At 39.4% G+C, this 5,391-nt stretch overlaps 1 long non-coding RNA gene across 1 annotated transcript; it reads left to right on the top strand.

Annotated features, from left to right (window-relative positions):
• The first annotated feature begins 1,791 nt into the window (after nucleotides 1-1,791).
• LOC109289155 lies at nucleotides 1,792-4,040 on the top strand. The gene is made up of 2 exons (XR_002095312.1): nucleotides 1,792-1,946; nucleotides 2,399-4,040. It is a non-coding gene; the product is annotated as an uncharacterized LOC109289155 (long non-coding RNA).
• The last annotated feature ends 1,351 nt before the right edge of the window (nucleotides 4,041-5,391 follow it).

Here is a 5,391-nt window from a genome sequence, read left to right as displayed (position 1 = left end):
GGACATTAACAATGAGGAAAAAGTGTGGATAAAATCTTTCAAGCCGATATGGAACTTGGAGAAAGAGGATCTTATTAAATTCTTAAAAGAAATGCTGCAAATCTTTTTAGGACTGGAGACAGACTAATATCCCTAGACAGGGTACACAGTTCTCTCTGTGCTCCTCCCAACACAAACAGATCTAGCGACATAGTTCTAAGAATGCATTATTTCAAACAAAATAAGCAAATAAGAAGAATTAGAGAAGTCTCTGCAATTAAATTGGGCACATAGAAAATACAGATTTTCCAGGGTATGTCAAACTCCACTCTAAAGAAGAGGTCATCTAGTCCAACCCTCTGCTTAAAGCAGGACTACCCCTAACTACATTATCCCAGCCAAGGCTTTGTCTAGCCAGGTCTTAAAAACCTCTGAGGATGGAGATTCCACAGCCTCTCAGGGGTAGCCTGTTTCAGTGCTTTACTACTCCTAGTGAGTCAGTTTTGCCTAATATTTAATCAAAACTTCCCTTTCTGCGACTTGAGGCCATTGTTCTGCCATCTGCTACCACTGAGAACAGTCTAGTTCCATCTGTGTTGTAACTACCCTTCAGGGAGTTGAAGGCTGCTATTAAACCCCTCCTCAGCCTTTTCTTCTCCAGGTTAAATCAGCCCAGTTCCTTCAGCCTCTCCTCATATGTCAGGCTTCCCAGCCCTCTAACCATTTTCATTGCCTTCTATTGGACTCTCTCCAATTTGTCCACATAATGTCAGGATTTCACCCAAAGTGGCAGTCAGGGGGCCTCCAAGGAGTTAACCACACAAGAAAGTCAGTCTACTTACTTACTGTAGCTTACTGCTACACTAGGGGAGTACATCAAGGCTTTGGTGAGCAACTGTTTACCAGGGCACCTAAGGGGAAAACTAGGAATAATACCTACAAACCCCTAGAAGACTGATTAAGGCTCAACATTAGGACAAACTTCTTCACAGTGAGGGTGTCCAGACTGTGAAATAAGTCCCAGAGATGGTGCAATCACCAACCCTGGAAATCTTCAAGAAGAGACTAGACAGTCACCTTGCTGGGGTCACCTGACCCTCAGTTATCTTTCCTGCTTGGTGCAGGGGGCTGGACCCAACGATCTTCCAAGGTCCCTTCTGGCCTTACAAGCTATGAATCTGTGATTTTAGTGGGGTTAATCATAAAGCTTTATATTTTAGGGATGTGGGGAGGGAGAGAAGGGCACCTTAGGAGGGATGTTTGGGGACACGGAGTGGGGAGGAAGAGACTGGGAAAACAAAGCATTGGTAATACTTCTGTGGTTCATGTTACAGTTGCTGTTTTTATGAAAGCAGGTGGGGGGCAATTAAGGTGGGTATGTTAGAAAAAGGAGGGGGTAAAAAGAAAAAAAAGTTTTGAATCCAAAAACATCCCTGGGAAAAGGAAGAACTTTATCATACTGACAAAATTTAGACACAGATATAAAGAAAAGGTAAAAACCAACTATAAATGTACAGAAACCAGTTCAATAGAGCAGCCTGCTATTCTTGTGACGTCTCATAAACTCAGAGTTTACATCATAAATATTCAGGGTCTTAACAGTATTATTAAACTGGAGGAAGGTGTTACAAGCCATCAAAGATGAAGCACCAGATTTTTGCTTCATCCAGGAAAACTGCTTTAAACAGGGACACAGTAAATACATAAAAGGCATGCCCCACCCACATAAATCTCCATGTAAATCAAATGAAAAAGGAGTTATGGTTATTACAGTGGAGTATAGACCTTTTCAGCTAAAGGAAAAATGTTTGTTTGATTCTAGTATTGCTTATCTAGGAAGGCTGGATGGAGGTGTTCACAGAGCTCACCAACCCCAGGTCTACAGAGAGTATGAAATGGCAGCATCACTATTCCTCTTATGGAAAATACTGAGGGGAAAAAAGAGGAATATAGCAAGGTGGCAAGAGGTGCGGTCATTTGTTTTTCTGGGTATTGAAATTGTTTTACCACTTAAGGGAGAACTGACTGCTGTGATCTGCTTGGTAGAGTTACTGAAATAACTTTAGGAGAGGGTGGAAGTTAATGGGAAGAAGGTGTGGCTTTTCCAAATGCAAATAATTGTGGGTAGTTCATCCCCATTATGTTCATTTCTCTTTCCTTAATGATGTGTTCCACGAGTGTGGGTGAGCCCATTATTGACCCTGAACTTAAATATTCCCTCAGGCATTTCTCACATTTCCTCTGAGAACTGGAAAGGCTAAAGTCTCTTGGGTTGAAACACCAGCTTAATGAAGAGGAGCAATAGGGGAGACTTGTTACACTGTTATGCTGCAGAATTTCTAAGAAGAAATTGTTTGCATGTTGTATTAACTGCTAATGTTGCATAAGTGTCTGGGAAAACATTATTTATTTCTTATAGGTGATTTGGTAATTTTAAAGGATGCTTCCTGATGACTACTTGGTTCCAGGGAAGATTTGTAAATCAGGAAGGAACAAAAGTGTTCATTTTAATTGGAAACACAGCTCACTTTGCCTGGAAAGCCTTTCAGGTAGAAGAAACCCACCAGGTTGTGTGCCAAAGAACTTCAGAAGACCTTAACCCCTGAGTGCTATGTGAATGCTGTATCGGAAGCTGTTTGTCACATCTAATTTAAAATGTGGGTTCTAATAGGCTTTTTGTCAGCAGACCCAAAAGGTAAGTTAGACTCAATTGGCAGAGAGTGAACTACCTTGAGGGGCTGGACCCACCAGTGCCAATTGGAGACTCACTCTATACCTGCAAGAGGGCTCTACAGCTCCCAGGCTGCTACCTTCAAAAGCTAAAATACATTTCTTATTTACTTATTCTGAATGTATGTTCAAAAGGCCATATCTTCACCATGGTTAGGAAGGCATTTCACTCTCCTATTACCTGCTATGTGCTCAAGATATAACCAGTTCTTGGAGGGAAAGGGAGGCAAGGAGGAAGGGAAAGAGGAAGGGACAAAAGGTAAGTTTATATGCACTGTATGGGTATACGGGGCATGTCTACACATGCAATTAATGCAACTGAATATACTCTGGCTTAATTTGAGCCAGGGCAAACTAATCTCAATCTGCATCTACATGTGCATTTAAGCACAGCAATTTACTGAGCTGCCAAATACCACTTGTTTCTGACAGGACTATCCAGCAGCACAGTAAATTAAGTCTTCTGTACCCTAATTGCCACGCATATTTAAAAGGTGATGCTTTACTGTGCAGCAAATCAGTCTACTGTGCACTAAAGCATCTCATATAGATGTGCCTACAGAAAAGCAGTTTTATTCAAGTTTACTTGAAAAGCTAACGAGAATTTGTTTTCTTTAAAATAAAGACTTACTAGTTTCAGCTGCCTACTTACTATAATAGTCACAATGCTTTATGCAAAAAAGTAGCTTTATCTTACTTTTCAGTTGTTAAAGGACATGCAATAGCCCTGAGGCTTCATGAAAAGTTACAACTTAAGGTGAATTAAACACAGGTATTTGCAGCAGGAGTGACTGACTACTTTGACATTCCTTGCATGTCTTTGCATGTATAATGTTGAGGGTATACACTTTTGTGTAGGCTTTTTACAGCATATTTAACCATTGTGGCCCCCCCTACTAAGTGTCTATTATCAATAGTGAATTATTCCGTTAAACTTCCAGTCTTAATCAAGCTGGTTTTCAAATGATGAAAAGAAAAAGAAAATGGCAACTTTGAAGTAACTTTGAAAGACGAATTGGATCAAAAGCCAATAACTTTTCACTTGGGGTTGCCTGTTTGAACTGGGCTTAATCAGTATTGACTGAGAGTTGTCAGTTGGTGGTGAGCTGGCCCAGTATTCAGGCCATATCATACAATCACCACCATTTAAATTAGTTTGCAGCCTCCTAGGCATCTCAGCACAGAAGAGGAGTGTTGAGTAGGCATGAATGCAAAACTGATCATTTACTCCTATGCAGAATCTCTCCATGAGGCAGGTCAGGGGGTGTGGTGTGGTGTGGTGGCTCGCTGTTATTGTGACACCTGCCATGTACGAGGCCACAGGTTGGTATTATTTTTTATTTGTATAATAGTAATGCTTAAGAATCTTCATCAGACCCCAGATGTAAGCTTTATTGAGATCTCACTGTAATTCTTTCATTGAGTTTTAATTTTCAAAAGAAATGTTTCAGTGCTCAGATTGGCTTTTGAAAAGAAAAATACCTGGGAGTAGCATAGCAACTCTTCAGTAAGAAACCAATGATTTACATGACATGTCTGACTAACAGTATGTTAAGAAAATGGATTTCAGCTTTTAAGGACCTATTATAAACAGAAGTTAGAACAATTTGTAATATAGTTACATCTGTAACACCATGGTTTGTCTTGGTATTAGTGACTGAATGCATTTCCAAAAACTTGAATAACCTGGAATTTCCAGCAGCTCCCAACCTCAGTAAGAACCCCAAAGAAGATGAGCTAGATGGCAAGGTCTGATAGTTTTTGCTTTCATCTCAGAATGTGCTTGGTTCAATTAATTATATGCAAATGTGTAGAGTTGTATATTGGTTCAGCAAGTAGAGTTGTATATGGGTCAGTTTTGGGCTATCATGAAACTTTTCTTATTAACTGATTGCAGATTTACCATGGGAAATAAGTTCTATATTTACTTTCCAGTCCTGTTACAGGACACTTCAGCTACATATAATTTATGCAGCTTGATCTAAATGCACCAAGCACATATTACCAAGAGAAAAAGTAAGTTTCTTCAATAGTTCAAGAATTTGAAAGTTTGACCCATCATTCTCATCTATAAAAGGGCAATGTTGGCTTCAGCATGAATTGCAATGCATGCAATCAGGAGTACACTGCTTACATCGTGTTTGTCAAAACTGAGTAAACAGTTTTCCAAATAAGCAGCTTTTCAACTACTGAATGCAACACTTCATGTTGAATGATGCTTTTATTCCTGTCTTTGTGCCTATGAGAAGACAGATTTCCTGGTTGGCATTTATGAAAGCTGCTTCATAACTAATGACATATAAAATTAGAATGAATAATCAAACAATGAACAGTGTAACTAGTCATCCCACAAAGCAAGAAAGACTAAAATAGTTTTGTCAGTCTTATAAAGTGGATTCTTACTGGAACTGCTTTGTCACTACTTAAAATTAGCCTATTGAAAAAGAAATTCTATTTTTCCACCTCTGTTGAGCTCTAAATTCATGAAAATCACAATGTCCATTCATGATTAATCCCACGCTAGCCACGGCTAATAGAGCAGCATGTCAGTTGGGTATAAATACTCTTCTTAAGTGATACAGTAATTAGTGTATTGTTGTGTGATGAATTGGCCCCCTGATTGTATACAAAGAGAAATATGTGTATTTCATATTTGATGACTCCGCCAACCTACTTTTGTAG

The sequence above is a fragment of the Gavialis gangeticus genome, unplaced genomic scaffold (assembly GCF_001723915.1).
Source record: "Gavialis gangeticus isolate Ggan-Ray unplaced genomic scaffold, GavGan_comp1, whole genome shotgun sequence".
Lineage (NCBI taxonomy): Eukaryota > Metazoa > Chordata > Crocodylia > Gavialidae > Gavialis > Gavialis gangeticus.
Note: the sequence above shows the minus strand (reverse complement) of the source record. Positions and strands in the feature narration are given on the sequence as shown.